Genomic DNA, 18,207 nt, shown 5'->3' on the forward strand with positions numbered 1-18,207 from the left:
GTTTTGGCATCCCCATTTATCCTTTGAAGTTCAGAATGATTGGCTTCTATAGGAACTCAGAATCCAGATAGAGTTATTGATTCTCCTAGTTAAGTATGTTGATTCTTGAACACAGCTACTTTATGAGTCTTGGCCGTGACCCAAAGCATTTTGTTTTCCAGTATTACCACCGGATACATAAATGCCACAGACACATAACTGGGTGAACCTTTTCAGATTGTGACTCAGCTTTACTAGAGTCCCTAATTAGAGGTGTGCAAAGCTCTTAAGCACACTCTTTTTGCTTTTGGACCACGACTTTAACCGCTCAGTCTCAAGTCTTCACTTGACACCTTCACGCCACAAGCACATGGTTAGGGACAACTTGGTTCAGCCGCTTAGGCCAGGATTTTATTCCTGTGGGCCCTCCTATCCACTGATGCTCAAAGCCTTGGATCCTTTTTGTTACCCTTGCCTTTTGGTTTAAAGGGCTATTGGCTTTTTCTGCTTGCTTTTTTTTTTCGCATATCTTCCTCTCTTTCTTTTTTATTCACTGCTTTTTCTTGCTTCAAGAATCAATTTTATGATTTTTCAGATTATCAATAACATTTCTCCTTTTCCATCATTCTTTCAAGAGCCAATAATTTTAACATTCATAAACATCAAATTCAAACATATGCGCTGTTCAAGCATTCATTCAAAAAACAAGAGTATTGCCACCACATCAAAATAATTAAACTGTTTTAAAATTTGAAATTCATGTACTTCTTTTTCTTTTTCAATTAAAAACACTTTTTATTTAAGAAGGTGATGGATTCATGGGACATTCATAGCTTTAAGACATAAACTTTAAATTTTATTGATCATGGAATGACAATAAGACTCAAAAATAAATATAGGAGCAAACCAATAATAATAGAAGGCAGAAAATAAAAAAAAGAAAAATAAATGACTCTTAAAAATAAAGGTTATCACAGAGTTATGACTCAACAATCTTGATTTTGAGAAGTGGATGCTCCCTCAATCTGTAGGGTGCTTGGTCCTTCAAGGGAGAGCTTCTGGCGCTTCAGCTCCTTTAGCTCACACCCCTGCTTCTCCTGTTCCTTCAGCAGTTTGCAGAGCATGCAGTTTTGATTCTGCTGTTCTTCCTTAAGTTGTTCCACAGCTTCTTGCAGCTTGGTAACAAATGCTTCTAGGCGGGTCCAGTAGTCAATTTCAGGAATTTCTGGGAGGAACTCCTGCGCCCTCCTTTTTATGGAGTTGTCTTGAACTTGTCCTTCCATTGACTTCTTGGTGATTGGGTGTTCGATTGGGATGAATTCATCTACTCTCATCCTTACCCCAGCATCTTTACATAGCAGAGAAATTAAGCTTGGGTAGGCCAGTTTGGCTTCAGTGGAGTTCTTGTTTGCAATTGTGTAAATCTCACAAGAAATCAGATGATAAATCTCCACTTCTTTTCCAAGCATAATACAATGAATTATCACTGCTCTTTTGACAATGACCTCAGAGCGGTTGCTAGTGTGCAATATAGAACACCCAATGAAGTCCAACCAGCCTCTTGCAACTGGTTTGAGATCTCCCCACTTGAGTTGGTTTGGGACACCTTTTGAATTGGTTATCCACTTAGTTCCAGGGAGGCATATGTCCTCTAGAACTTGATCCAACCTCTTATCTACTCTCACCATTCTCCTATTAAAGGATTCTGGGTCATCTTGTAATTGAGGCAATTTGAAGACCTCTCTTATTTTGTCCAGATGGAAGTAAATAAGCCTCCCTCTGACCATGGTTCGGTAGGTATGAAAGGCGCTTCCAGTTATTCTCTGCTTATCTGTTAGCCACAGATTTGAGTAGAATTCCTGAACCATGTTTCTTCCAACCTTTGTTTCAGGATTAGCTAGAATTTTCCATCCTCTATTTCGAATTTGCTCTTGGATCTCCGGATATTCATCTTCTTTCAGATTGAATTTAACTTCCGGGATCACTGACCTCAGACCCATTATTTTGTGGTAATGGTCTGCATGTTCTTTGGTTAGGAACCTCTCTTGATTCCAAAGACTCTTTGAAGTATTCTCTTTCTTGCCTCTTGATTTGGTTTATTTTCCCTTAGGTGCCATGATCTTGATGAGTCTTAGCTCAGTGATCACGAAAAAACACACCAAACGTAGAGGTTTGCTTGCCCTCAAGCAAAAGAAAGGAAAGGGGAGAGAGAGGAGAAGAGGCAAATTCGAATGGTGGAGAGGAGGGGATGGCCGAATGTATATTTATAGGAGGAGGGGAGTTAATTCGAAAAATTTGAAAGAGATATGACATAGAGATATGATTGATGGAAGAAAATAAAATCATGATATGAAAAAGATGAGATTTGTAATTGAAAAAGATATAAAGATGTTAAATCTGAAAATTTGGTTATGCATCTAAGATTTAAGAGATGATATGATGAGTTGAAAAAGATTTGGAAAGAAATTAAGAAGATAATTGAGTTTTTGAAGAAGATTTGGGAAGGATTTGAAAGAAAATTTAAAAGAGATTTAGAAAATGTTTGAATTTTTGAAAATTGAGGGTGAATGATGAAAGTTTGAAACATGTTTATGCAGAAAAGTATGAATCAAAACATGAAAATTTGAAAAAAAATTTGAAGTTGGAAACAAAATCTCCTCCCCCTGCCTTTCTGGCGTTAAACGCCCAGAATGGTATCCATTCTGGCGTTTAACGCCCAATTGTTGGCCATTATGGGCGTTTAACACCCAGCCAGGTACCCTGGCTGGCGTTAAACGCCAGAAACCTCTTTATCACTGGGCGTTTTGCTGAACGCCCAGGATGCTGCAATTCTGGCGTTAAACGCCCAAAATGCCCTTTACTGGCATTTTCTTGCCAGCAAGTTCCTTTTCTCTGCTTTTTGCACTAAATCCTTCTGTAACTTTGTGAATTCCTTCAATTTTGATGATTAACCTTTGAAGAAAAATGTATATCAAACTTCTACAAGTATTAATTAAAACAAATAACTTGCTAATGGCTGGGTTGCCTCCCAGCAAGCGCTTCTTTATTGTCTTTAGCTGGACCTTTACTGAGCTTCATTCAAGCCTCAGTTTTGAGCATTCTTGCTCAAAATTGCTTTCAAGATAATGTTTGATTTTCTGTCCATTAACAATGAATTTTTTGTCAGAATCAATATTTTGAAGCTCAACATAACCATATGGTGACACTCCTGTGATCACATATGGTCCCCTCCACCGGGATTTTAATTTCCTGGAGAATAATCTGAGCCTAGAGTTGAACAGTAGAACTTTTTGTCCTGGCTCAAAGACTCTGGATGACAATTTCTTGTCATGCCACTTTTTTGCTTTTTCCTTATAAATTTTTGCATTTTCAAAAGTATTGAGTCTGAACTCCTCTAGCTCATTTAGCTGGAGCAATCTTTTCTCACCAGCTAACTTAGCATCCATGTTTAGGAATCTGGTTGCCCAGTAGGCTTTATGTTCCAATTTCACGGGCAGATAACAGGCCTTGCCATACACAAGCTGGTATGGAGAGGTTCCTATAGGAGTCTTGAATGCTGTTCTGTATGCCCACAGAGCATCATCCAAGCTCTTTGCCCAATCCTTTCTACGGGCAATTACAGTCCGTTCCAGGATTCTCTTTAATTCTCTGTTAGAGACTTCAGCCTGTCCATTTGTCTGTGGATGATACGGAGTTGCTACTTTGTGGCTAATTCCATATCGAACCATAGCAGAGTAAAGCTGTTTATTGCAGAAATGGGTACCCCCATCACTGATTAGTACTTTGGGAACACCAAATTTGCTGAAAATATGTTTCTGGAGGAACTTCAGCACAGTCTTGGTATCATTAGTGGGTGTGGCAATTGCCTCCACCCATTTTGATACGTAGTCTTCTGCCACCAGAATGTAAGTGTTTGAGTATGATGGTGGGAAAGGACCCATGAAGTCAATACCCCATACATCAAATAACTCAATCTCTAAGATTCCTTGTTGAGGCATGGCATAACCATGAGGCAAGTTACCAGCTCTTTGGCAACTGTCACAGTTACACACAAACTCTCGGGCATCTCTATAGAGAGTAGGCCAATAGAAGCCACATTGGAGGACTTTAGTGGTTGTTCGCTCACTTCCGAAATGTCCTCCATACTGTGATCCATGGCAATGCCACAGGATCTTTTGTGCCTCCTCTCTAGGGACGCATCTGCGGATCATTCCGTCTGCGTATCTCTTAAAGAGATATGGTTCATCCCATAAGTAGTACTTTGCATCAGAAATTAGTTTTTTCTTTTGCACCCTGCTGTACTCCTGGGGTATGAACCTCACAGCTTTATAATTTGCAATGTCTGCAAACCATGGTGCTTCCTGAATGGCAAAGAGTTGCTCATCCGGAAAGGTTTCAGAGATCTCAGTAGAAGGGAGGGACGCCCCAGCTACTGGTTCTATCCGGGACAGGTGATCAGCTACCTGGTTCTCTGTCCATTTTCTGTCTCTTATTTCTATATCAAACTCTTGCAGAAGCAACACCCATCTTATGAGCCTGGGTTTTGAATCCTGCTTTCTGAGTAGATATTTAAGAGCAGCATGGTCAGTGTACACAATCACTTTTGATCCTACTAAATAGGATCTAAATTTGTCAATGGCATAAACCACTGCAAGTAACTCCTTTTCTGTGGTTGTGTAATTCTTCTGTGCGTCATTTAAAACACGATTGGCATAGTAAATAACGTGCAGAAGCTTGTTATGCCTTTGTCCCAACACTGCACCAATGGCATGGTCACTAGCATCACACATTAATTCGAATGGTAATGTCCAGTCAGGTGCAGAGATGACTGGTGCTGTGACCAGCTTGGCTTTCAGGGCCTCAAACGCCTGCAGACACTCTGTGTCAAACACAAATGGCGTGTCATCAGCTAGCAGGTTGCTTAGAGGTTTTGCAATTTTTGAAAAATCCTTTATGAACCTCCTATAGAATCCTGCATGCCCCAGAAAGTTTCTGATTGCCTTAACATTGGCAGGTGGTGGTAATTTCTCAATTATCTCTACCTTGGCTTGATCCACCTCTATTCCCTTGCTTGAAATTTTGTGCCCAAGGACAATTCCTTCAGTCACCATAAAGTGGCATTTTTTCCAGTTTAAGACCAGGTTAGTCTCTTGGCACCTTTTCAAGACAAGTGCTAGATGATCAAGACAGGAGCTGAATGAGTCTCCAAATACTGAGAAGTCATCCATGAAGACTTCCAGGAACTTTTCTACCATATCAGAGAAGATAGAGAGCATGCACTTCTGAAAGGTTGCAGGTGCATTGCACAGACCAAAAGGCATTCTTCTGTAAGCAAATACTCCAGATGGACATGTGAATGTTATTTTCTCTTGGTCTTGAGGATCCACTGCAATTTGGTTGTAGCCTGAATAGCCATCCAAAAAGCAGTAGTATTCATGGCCTGCTAGTCTCTCTAGCATCTGGTCTATGAATGGTAAAGGAAAATGATCCTTTCTGGTAGCTGTATTGAGCCTTCTGTAGTCAATACACATACGCCACCATGTAACTGTTCTTGTGGAAACCAGTTCATTCTTTTCATTATGAACCACTGTCATGCCTCCCTTCTTGGGGACAACTTGGACAGGGCTCACACAGGGGCTATCAGAAATAGGATAAATAATCCCAGCCTCTAGTAACTTAGTGACCTCTTTCTGCACCACTTCCTTCATGGCTGGATTTAGCCGCCTCTGTGGTTGAACCACTGGCTTGGCATCATTCTCCAATAGGATTTTGTGCATGCATCTTGCTGGGCTAATGCCCTTAAGGTCATTTATGGACCACCCAAGAGCTGTCTTGTGTGTCATTAGCACTTGAATTAGTGCTTTCTCTTCCTGTGGATTTAAAGCAGAGCTTATGATCACTGGAAAAGTGTCACCCTCTCCCAGAAATGCATATTTCAGAGATGGTGGTAGTGGTTTGAGCTCGGGTTTAGGAGGTTTCTCCTCATCCTGAGGGATTTTCAGAAGTTCTTTTATTTCCTCTGATTCTTCCAGATAAGGCTGAACATCTTTAAAGATGTCCTCTAGCTCTGATTCAAAACTTTTAGTCATATTGACCTCTTCCACCAGGGAGTCAATAATATCAGTGCTCATGCAGTCATTTGCTGTGTCTGGATGCTACATAGCTTTGACAGCATTTAACTTGAACTCATCCTCATTGACTCTCAGGGTCACTTCCCCTTTTTGTACATCAATAAGAGTTTGTCCAGTTGCTAGGAAAGGTCTTCCTAGAATGAGAGTTGCACTCTTGTGCTCCTCCATTTCCAGCACTACAAAGTCAGTGAGAAAGGCAAATGGCCCAACCTTGACAATCATGTCCTCAATGATGCCTGATGGATATTTAATGGAGCAATCAGCAAGTTAGAGACATATCCGGGTTGGTTTGACTTCTTCAGTCAACCCAAGTTTTCTGATAGTGGATGCAGGTATTAGGTTGATACTTGCTCCAAGGTCACATAGAGCTGTCTTGGTGCAAGCACCCTCTAGTGTGCATGGTATCGTAAAGCTTCCTGGATCTTGAAGCTTTTCTAGTAAGCTTTTTAGAATGACTGCACTGCATTCTTCAGTGAGAAACACTCTTTCAGTTTCTCTCCAATCCTTCTTATGACTTAAGATCTCTTTCATGAACTTAGCATAAGAGGGTATTTGCTCAAGTGCCTCTGCAAACGGGATCTTTATTTCAAGCGTCCTGAGATAGTCTGCAAAGCGGGCAAATTGTTTATCCTGTTCTGCTTGGCGGAGCTTCTGAGGATAAGGCATCTTGGCTTTATATTCTTCAACCTTAGTTGCTGCAGGTTTATTCCCTACAGAAGTGGTTGGAGAAGCCTTCTTAGAGGGGTTACTATTAGCACTTGCAGGTGTCTGATTCCTCATGGGCGTTTGAACGCCAGAGTTATTCCTCTTTGGGCTCTTGATGTCCTCAGATGGATCTTGGGTAGTGGTTTGGTCATCCTCTGTCATTTGTTCCTTTCTTGACTTTTTGCTATTTTGAGCTGAGTTATTCAATGTCTTCCCGCTCCTTAGTTGGACAGCTTGGCATTCTTCTGTTATCTGTTTAGATAGCTGCTGTCTTGTCTGATTCAATTGTGCTTCTATATTCTTGTTAGCATTTTTAGTGTCTTGGAGCATCTCTTTGAATTCTGCTAATTGTTTTGTCATAAGGAGTAATTGCTGATTAAGTTTCACAATCTGTTCTTGAGGATTGGGATCAGTAGTTACTGCCATAGCCTCTTCTTTTATGGAGGACTCACTGTTTGAGTACAGATGTTGATTTCTAGCAACTGTATCTATGAGCTCTTGAGCTTCTTCAATTATTTTTCTCATGTGTATAGATCCACCAGCTGAGTGGTCTAGGGACATCTGAGCTTTTTCTGTAAGCCCATAGTAGAAGATGTCTAACTGTACCCACTCTGAAAATATTTCAGAGGGGCATTTTCTTAGCATCCCTCTGTACCTCTCCCAGGCATTATAAAGGGATTCATGATCCTCTTGTTTAAAGCCTTATATGTCCAGTCTTAGCTGTGTCATCCTTTTTGGAGGGTAAAATTGATTCAAGAATTTGTCTGATAACTGTCTCCATATTTTTATGCTTGCTATGGGTTGGTTATTTAACCACCTCTTAGCTTGATCTTTTACAGCAAATGGAAACAGTAATAATCTATAGACATCCTGATCCACTTCTTTATCACGTACTGTGTCAGCAATTTGTAAGAACTGTGCCAAAAACTCAGTAGGTTCTTCTTGTGGAAGACCAGAATACTGGCAATTTTGCTGCACCATGATAATGAGCTGAGGATTTAGCTCAAAGCTGCTTGCTTTGATTGGAGGTATACAGATGCTACTCCCATATGCAGCTGTAATGGGGTTAGCATATGACCCCAGAGTCCTTCTGAACTGTTCACTTCCACTTATGTCCATGATGGAGAAAAGGAAATTGATATGAATTATATTTTTTTTGAAAGTAACCGAAAATAATAAGTAAAATAAATGGAAAATAGAATAAAATTTCGAAAACAAAAAGAAAATAAAATAAAATAAAATAAAATAAAAGAAAATTGAAAACTAAATTAATCAATTAATTAAAAAGATTTTGAAATTAGCAATTAAAAAGATATGATTGAAAATTATTTTGAAAAAGATATGATTTAGAAGCTATGATTGCAAACTAAAAAAAAAAGATATGATTGAGAATTATTTTGAAAAAGATATGATTGAGAAGATATGATTGCAAATTAAAAAAAGATATGATTGAAGAGATATGATTGAAGAAATTAAAAAGATTTGATTTTTGAAAAAGATTTGAAAAGATCAATTTTTGAAATTAGAATATTGACTTGACTAAAAAAAAGATATGATTTTGAAAATCTTTGACTAAATTAATGCAAAATTTTGAAATTTATGAGTAAAATAAGGAAAGGATATTTTTTATTTTTGAATTTTAATGCGAAAAGAGAAAAACAACAAAATGACAGTAAACTTAGAAATTTTAGATCAAAACACAGAGAACAAACAAGAAAATTTTGAATGTCAAGATGAACACCAAGAACACTTTGAAAATCAAAATGAACACCAAGAAAAAATTTTTGAAAAATTTTTAAGTAAATAAAAGCACAAAAACACCAAACTTAAAATTTTTAGAAAATCAAACACATTTTCGAAAAATTAAAGGAAAACACAAAGAAGACACCAAACTTAGAATTTTTAAAAATCAAGAAAGAACTAAGGACATGCAATTTCGAAAAATTAAAAGAAAATAAAAGCATGCAATTGACACCAAACTTAAAATATGAAACTAAACTCAAATAAAAGACTCTAAACCAACAAAAATAAAATATTCCTAATCTAAGCAACAAGATAAACCGTCAGTTGTCTAAACTCGAACAATCCCCGGCAACGGCGCCAAAAACTTGGTGCACAAAATTACAATCACACTTTTGCAACTCCGCACAATTAACCAGCAAGTGCACTGGGTCGTCCAAGTAATACCTTACGTGAGTAAGGGTCGATCCCACGGAGATTGTCGGCTTGAAGCAAGTTATGATTATCTTGTAACTCTTAGTCAGAATATCAATAATTCTCATATTTAATTGTAAAGAGTAAAAGAACATGAAATAAATACTTGTTTTGTAGTAATGAAGAACAGGTTGAGGCTTTGGAGATGCTTTGTCTTCTGAATCTCTGCTTTCCTACTATCTTCTTCTTCATGCACGCAAGGCTCCTTCCATGGCAAGCTTTATGTTGGGCATCACCATTGTCAATGGCTACTTCCCGTCCTCTCAGTGAAAATGTTCCAAATGCGCTGTCACCGCATGGCTAATCATCTGTCGGTTCTCGATCATGTCGGAATAGGATCCATTGATCCTTTTGCATCTGTCACACGCCCAACAATCGCGAGTTTGAAGCTCGTCACAGTCATCCCTTCCCAGATCCTGCTCAGAATACCACAGACAAGGTTTAGACGTTTCGGATCTCAGGAATGATAGCCAATAATTCGAGCTTATACCACGAAGGTTCCAATCTTAGATTAGAAACCCAAGAGATACACATTCAAACTTGATTGCATGTAGAACAGAGGTGGTTGTCAGGCACGCGTTCATAGGTGAGACTGATGATGATTGTCACGGATCATCACATTCATCAGGTTGAAGTGCAAATGAGTATCTTAGAATAGAAGCAAGCGTGATAGAATGGAAAACAGTAGTAATTGCATTAATTCATGAAGAACAGCAGAGCTCCTCATCCCCAACAATGGGGTTTAGAGACTCATGCCGTAGGAAATGTGTAAAGTATCATGAGGTACAAGATGAATCACTAAAAGTAGTTTTTATAGTAAACTGGTGACCTAGGGTTACAGAAAATGAGTAAGCTAGGATGTTTAGTGTAAAAATCCACTTTCGGGGCCCACTTGGTGTGTGCTTGGGCTGAGCATTGAAGCTTTCATGTGTAGAGACTTTTTTTGGAGTTAAACGCCAGCTTTTGTGCCAGTTTGGGCGTTTAACTCCAGTTTTTATGCCAGTTCCGGCATTAAACGCCAGAATTTCTTGAGCTGACTTGGAACGCCTGTTTGGGCCATCAAATCTCGGGCAAAGTATGAACTATTATATATTGTTAGAAAGCCTAGGATGTCTACTTTCTAACGCAATTGAGAGCGTGCCAATTGGGCTTTTGTAGCTCCAGAAAATCCACTTTGAGTGAAGGGAGGTCAGAATCCAACAGCATCTGCAGTCCTTTTTCAGCCTCTGAATCAGATTTTTGCTCAGGTCCCTCAATTTCAGCCAGAAAATACCTGAAATCACAGAAAAATACACAAACTCATAGTAAAGTCTAGAAAAGTGAATTTTAAATAAAAACTAATAAAAATATAATAAAACTAATTAAAATATACTAAAAACATACTAAAAACAATGCAAAAAAGCGTATAAATTATCCGCTCATCAGGATGCGAATTCTTTTCTTGGGCAAGAGCTTAAAGGACAAAACACACAACTAGCAAGATTGAGGAGGAAAAAAATTGTTGAAGGAGAAACTTATATCTGATGAAACAAGATTTATGGTTGTTGTTGCAGTGGATAGTGTTGGTTGGATGCTGGCACTTTTGTTATTGTATAAAAGGGCAATAAGAACAGGACAAAGGAGGCTACCATATTTGTGAACTAGTTGAAGAGCTATAGTTAGGAAATTTAGGTGGATTAGGAAATTTAATGTATTGAAGAGTAGTTGCTTTGTATGAAAAAATATTTGCAGTCATTACAGATGTATTTGGATTAATTAAAAGAATTTTAATTTATAAAAAATGATTCTACATAAGTTTTATCAAAATATTGTGATTTTTTTTAAAACCATATGAATAGAAATAACTCATAAACACCTGTAACTTTTACTGTTTAATTTCATTAACAAAATGCATAATCAGAAAGGTCTTAGCCATAAAATAGATTAAGTAGGTTTTAGTAACATAAGAAAAGAAGATCTTAGCCATAAACACATATTAGGCAACTAATCAAGTTACAAAAACACCATTACTCAAAGTCATACTCTAAATGGCACTACAGTTTATGCCAATACCATTACAAATCAAATTAACTAGAATATCAAAAAACACATTCACAAGGTAAATAAATCAGTTTAGATTCTTCCAAGTCCTTTGTGGTATTTTTCCCATAAATTTTAGCACTCTCTTTGATGGGCTTTGGTAAGTAAGGTTAGAGCTTTGGCCTTGAGGTTGAGTGGAGGTGGCCTTGGTCCTCTTGCTTATGGTGTAAAATTATTAGGTGGATGCCATATTTGGTGACTTCTTCTTTAGCTTATTTCTTGACTCATTTGGTTGCTTAGATGTGCCTTACTTGTCCACTAAAACCTTGTTCTTTGTCTTGGTTAATCCAGCATTCTTGGTTGATCCAGTGATTGAAACCTTGTCCACCCTTATCCCAATTCTAGCCATTTCCAAGGAATCATTGTCAGTTCTAGGCATCTTCAACCCTTTTTCTGTACCTTCTTTAGGAGATTTATACCACATTACTGTTATGTCTTGCTTCAAGTAATTCTGGTTAGTTATTATATGAACAGCCTCGATCAAACTCCACCTATATTTATCGCAATAGTCAACAATCATCGTCTCTCCATCCAGATAATGAAGGGATTCTCCATCAAATCCAAAACCTCCCACAGTATTATATCTTTACACTAAAATAACTCATTCCAAAAATTAATTGTAAAATGTACTAGAACACAGCAAAGACAGACATTAAATATTGAAAGAAAAATCAACAATAAATTACATACAAAACACAGACCAACTCACACAGTATTAGGACAAGAAAAAAAAACATGCATGCACTGCAAAGTTCGAGAACCATAGACACTAACAAGACACCAACACACATCAAACAAAAACATACAGAACTTCAACACCAACCAACTGGACGAAGCAAGTGACGAAGAGTACGTACCTTCCAATGTTGCTATTCTTGACCTTGATTCCACCTCGACCTCGTAATCTCTCGACCAACAAGCTCTATACTACAAGATTTTCTTTTGATTGATGACTGATAATGAATGATCGTTAGGGATGGGTTTCGTATGAGAGAGGAAAGAAGAAGCATTTTGTAAAATCCCGAATTTTTAGAAATTAAATTATGAGATTTTGAGTTTTAAATCAATAAGCACTCATAATTTTCATAGTAATTGGATATTTTATTATTTATAATGTAAGGCTTTAATAATTGAAAAATAATGAAAATTTTATATGATTTAATTTGAATATTTAGATTTTGAATTTTATTTTATGAATAAAGAAAAATTTTTTTGATCACCTATAAATTCAAAATTAGAGTATTATTTGAAAATAAATTATAAGTTAGCGAATAATAGTATTTTCTTTAAGGGTAAAGTATTAAATTGGTCCTTACGTTTGGGCGTAATTCTGTTTTGGTCCTTAAGGTTTAAAGTGTCCTATTTTAATTCAAAAACGTTTCATTTAGCTTCAATTTAGTCCAACCGTAGGTCAAAGATAAATAATTAACAAAATGTCCTACATGACAGCAGTATAAGAACAAGGTCGATAATCTAGAGATTAAGTACAAGCTCCAGAGGCACAAAATCAACCGTGGATGCATTAATACATTTATTTATCATTTTTCTTATAATTAAAATAAAATATTTTCTATAAAACTAAAAAAAAAGTTAAATACATGTATTGATCAATGTTCTGAAAACCGGACCGGACCGGCCGGTCCGACCGATTCAACCGCGAAACGAAGACATAAACGGTTTGGTTTGATATCTAAAACCGGAAATTATAAAACCGAAAATTATAAAACTGGATATAAACCGTTGAACCGGCCGAGAATCGGATGGTCGAACCTGAACCGGAACCGGCTGGTTTGAATAAAACGACGTAGTTACGCGCTTAAGGGGAGAAACAAAACGCGCTTCCTCCTTCCTCATTCCTTTGAGCAGAACACGCCCAGCCTCAACCAGGGAAAAACCCTAGCCGCCACCACCGCTACAGGGAGGAGCCGTGTTTGCCGCCGTCTGTCGCAGTCAGAGGATTGTCTCCTCGAGTCTTCGTGCGTCACAGTCAGGGGAGTTCTTGAAGTCTTCGATCTGTTCGCAGTCACCAGTCGCACGTGTACCGCTTCTTCCTTGAGCTCGACGGCCGTCGTGTTGTCGCTGTTGTTTGTCGCCATTTATCGCAGTCAGGGGTTTGTCTCTAAGGAGTGGCTGTTCGAGGAATTTCTCTTCGTACTGTTGGCATTATCCAAGTCAAACCCCCTGTTCGCTGTCTTCTTCCTCGCTTGGCGACCATCCTCCATTGGATTCATCCTGCTCGCCATCGTCCTGTCGCCGTCGCCCTCTCGAAGGTCAGTTGGTGTGCACTTGTTCTTCGTTTTATTCTATGACTCTGTTCTGAAATCAACAAATCATTGAATGATTATAGGGTTTTGTATTTTTGTTGAAATCATTGATTTTCTCTGGCTTTGGCTTGCTGCTGTGGCTTCTGGCTTCTGGTGTGCTGTTCTGTGTTTTGTGGCTGTGCTGCTGCTGCTGCGTTGTGTTTTTGTTGAAAACTTGAAATCATAAATGATTAATAGCGAAATTTCCAATAAACAATAAAAACCATAAACGATTTTCTATTCTGTTTTAATATAATTACAATATTCTCTATATCATCATCAACTATGATTTTGATCTGTGGCTTTATCACGTATAAATTGCAATGAAATTTAAACATAAATGTGTTGATATGTTAGTGTATATTCCTTGCCATGGAAAACGGATGGAGCTTTTTGCATCAAACAATGGATAAGTGGCCTTCTTCCAACCTTGGGTATTCTGGTGAGTGAGCTTAAATTGTTTAAAGCTGTTATTCTATTTTATTTTATTGAAATAAATCAAATATATAATTGATTCATAATACAGATTATTCACTAATTAATTTATATGGTTCTTGCATCTGCTAGGCTAATGAATTGGATGCTGACCACCTTGTTGATTTCATACACAGACTGTAAATAAACGACAGATAGAAAACTTCATAGTTGGATATATACAATAATTAATGTAAGCTTGAATTATCTCTTCATAAAAATTGTTTTTCCACTTGAAATTGCTTAATTTTGAAGTACATCTTGTGTTGGTGTGTTTAAGAACTTTGCTAACTGTATACCACCAACTACTCTGGTTTAAGACGATAGAGGAGCTATATTGAATTATTCTTTTAAATGTATATCATATGTAACATTAGCCCTGTTTTTCTGCATTGTAATTCTTGATTTATTAATTGAAATTATGTCAATTAAAGAGAAGTGGCTTAGTGCATGGTGCATAAAACCTGTTGCTGGAGCACTTGTTAGCCCTGTTTTTATACATTGTAATTCTTATTGTTATTTGTTTATTTTATTTTACTTGAAACGGTTTTTTTCGGTTGAACCACGGTTAGACCGGTTGAACCAAAAAACCAGTAAACCAATAATTAGAACGGTTCGATGACCGGTCTGATTTTCAAAACCTTGGTATTGATGCATCCACGGTTGATTTTGTACCTCTGGAGCTTTCACCTATTCTCCAAATTATCGACCTTGTTCTTATACTGCTGTCATGTAGGACATTTCGTTAATTATTTATCTTTGACCTCAGGTGGGGCTAAATTGAAGCTAAATGAAACTTTTTTGGATTGAAATAGGACACTTTAAACCTTAAGGACTAAAACAGGATTACGCCCAAACGTAGGGGACTAATTTAGTACTTTACCCTTTCTTTAAAGATAATTTTATTGGGTTAAATTTGGTTTTTAATTACTACATTATCCCTAATTTTATTAAAAATACATACCCCAACCCTAATTCCCAATTTGAGCCACACAACCCTAATTTCAACCTAAGTGACACACTCCCTCACCTTTTCACCCAAAACACCCGTCGTCACCCCCTACTGACGGAAGAAAGAAAGAAAGAAAAGGGAGGGAGAGCTTGAGAGAGTGAGGAAGAAGAAGAGAAAAGGAAGGAGAGGAAGAAGACGGTGCTGACAGAGCTGGGAGCTGCCGTCATCGTCGCTGCTACAATGCAAGACAGAGAGAGAGAAACGAACACGAGAGAGAGCAAGAGGAGGAGTTGTCCTGCACCGCCACTGCGCCTTGTCGCCGAGCCACCTTCATGTTGCCGTCAAGCCTGAGTCGAAGAGAGAAAGGGAGGCGTATAGACAAAGTCGCACTGAGAAGAAACACAAAGGAGGAGCCGTTGTTTCGCGCCGCCGTGCCTCCACCACCACCGATTTGTCACCACTGCTACTGGGTTGTCGTTGCCACCGCTGCCATTGATGGAGGTCATCGGCGTCACCGAGAAGGGGAGAGCAAGAGGAGCAAGTGAGAGTGACGCCGAAGAGAGGAAGAATAAAACGGTGAAGGAGGAGAAGGGGTTTTCGCCGTTGTTGGAGCTTGCTATATAGCTACAGGAGACCTTGCCGATGTACCTCTAGCTGCCGAGAACTACGTTGTGGCTGCCGGAACCACCGCCGGAGCTACTACTGCTCGGTTCAGTCATTTCTCCTTAGTTATGATAAGCATTTTTATTCCGGAACCCTTGAAAAGCAGTATTCTATTATTATTTGTTGAAGATTCTGAGGTATTAATGACGTAGGGTTGAGTTTTGGTAATTGCAAGTTTGTAATTAAGGTTGCTACTGTGGCTGCAAATATAATGGAGTTGTGGTTGCGGCTGCCGCCGTTACGGGCTAAGAGAAAAAGGGTTTTTGGATGGTTTAATTTTATGGGTTTCGACTATTTGAGGTAGGGGCTTTTTCTTGAACCTATTTTTATTTTCAAGAATTGTTATAAATCGATATCGATATGAAAAATATACATTTTGTGATTATGTGAGTCTTATGAATTTGAATTGAGCTATTTTGGATGAATGTGATTGTTTAATTGATTGATTTATTGGTTGATTGAGAAGGCTGGAAATTTTTATTGTTAATTGATTATGTTTAGTTGGTTGTTAAAGTGGTTGCTTGATAACATTTTATTAGTTGTGGAACTGAAATACGATGAGTAATTGATGAATGGAGTTGGGTTTGGTGCTTGGTTTGGGGTTATTATGATGATGGTTAGATTGTGGTTGTTTTCTGATTAATGAGGTTGAGTGCTTGTTACAAATTTTAGTTATATTGATAATATTACCTTGGTTACTAAATTGAATAGATTGAGAACCTTGTTGTTTTGAACTTTTGGTCGTTGTTGAGAAAAAGATCAGTGAATTATTGTGATTGATGGAACCCTTGAAAGGTAGTAAAGTCCGAATTTTAGGAGAGATGCTGCAAAATTTTTATAAGTTTGGACTAAATCGAATAATAAGAAAAATGAGATTAGTTGTTACCCCTTAAAGTCTAGAGATTTTGTCGTGGAGTTTAATTCAATAAATCTTTATTTAAAGTAATTTAAGTGTTTAATTTAAGAATAAATAATTATAATATTTTAATTAAGATATTAATTTGTAAATAGGATAATTTTTTAGTCTTTTAAAAGATGTTTAAATTTGAAATAGTTTTGAAGTTATTTTGGGAATTTTGGTTAAGTGAAAATGAGTTTTAATGAAAGAGATCTGGTTTTAAGTGAAGTTCCTTTGGAGGTTCCGGAAAATGTTACAATTTAGAAGATTTTGATTAAATTTGACGGGCATGACTTGGCCTTTGGATCTCAAAAATTTGTGAAATTTGATTTGATTAAAAACTGGGTTTGTCTAGTTTATGTCGTTCGAAGAACGGACGAAAAAATTATTTTTATAGTACAGAGGCGTGCGTGTGCATTAGATAAGGGCGTTGGTAAAGCCTTTGCGTATGCACAAGGTGGTGCATACGCACATTAAGAAAAAATTACAAGCTGTGCGTATACACCCATTGGGAAATTGGCTTTGATCTGTGCATGTGCACACGTCCTATTTTCTTAGTAGAACTATGTTTTTGACTGTTTAGTCTTTCTGGCAAGCTTGTAACCCCCTGTAAATCCCATACGATGTCTGATAACTAATTTTGAAGCTTTGAAATGAGTGTGGATAGATCCAATGAATTGCATTTCTAAATGGTATGTGAATCCGACTTTGAATTTTATATTAAATGAGAAATGAAGGTGATTCTTGGCATGATGTGAACTAAATATATATTGTTATTGAAAGTAAATGGGCTAAGTATGATTTTGAATTGTGATATTTATCGATTTCCTGGTAAAGATGGTGGTATAGTCCTGCTTTCTTAGTGTGTTGTGGATTTGTGGGATGGTGGTTTTGTCCCACCCACGGTGGTGTTATCCCGCTCACTGTTTGAGGACGATTATCCTCGTAATAAATGTGAATATAAAGACTTATGGTGTCGATTTTGATTATGATTATCATTAAATTTGACTATGCTTATGAATGTGATTGTGATTATTATTGAAACGTGATTGTAAATTAGCAAGGTCGGTGGTTTATCCTGCTTGCGTATTGATTTGAGTTTTATCCCGGATAAGGACGGTGGTTAATCCCGCTTGTTCATTATTCTCTCAGTTGTAAGGTGAGGCACACTCTCCGATGGAATGAGACGACATTGTTCTCTGTTGACTTGGCATGATTTGTACCTCCAGGAGAAGGTGAGAGGGAACTCTCCATTGAGATAATAGTACCATGATTTGTTGATTTTTTCTCCTGGAGATGCGCAACGAGAGACCAATCCGTGAGATGCCAAGCAGATTTTGTGTCGGGTTTGACATAATGACTGACACGTGAGCCCATGGCCAATAGGACAGGCATGCATCATGTACATCTATTTGCTATTGTTTAGGTGTGCATAATTGATTTAGTTTACCTTGATAATTTGTGTAACTGCTAATTGTATTACTTATCGTAATTGCTCTCTATGTCTATGATTGTTTGATTACTTGTGATTGTGATTTGTTGGTTCAGATTATGGTGAGTTGAACGTTGGTTGATTATATTCTAGACCAGAGGTCGTGGTTAATTATATTTTGGGTCGGAGGCCGTGGTTGATTATGTTTTAGGCCGGAGGCCGAAATTGGATGAATTATTGGTAAGTTTAGTTAGATCATTTTTTTTGTATGTAGTGAAATGCTATGGGATATTATCGAGATTTGAAATTCTTATAGTTAAATATGAATTTAGATTTTTGGATAATTAATTATTGTTGTTCGAAAAAGTTCATAAGAC

The sequence above is a fragment of the Arachis ipaensis genome, chromosome B7 (genome assembly GCF_059453495.1).
Source record: "Arachis ipaensis isolate K30076 ecotype BB chromosome B7, ASM5945349v1, whole genome shotgun sequence".
In the NCBI taxonomy this organism is placed as follows: Eukaryota; Viridiplantae; Streptophyta; class Magnoliopsida; order Fabales; family Fabaceae; genus Arachis; species Arachis ipaensis.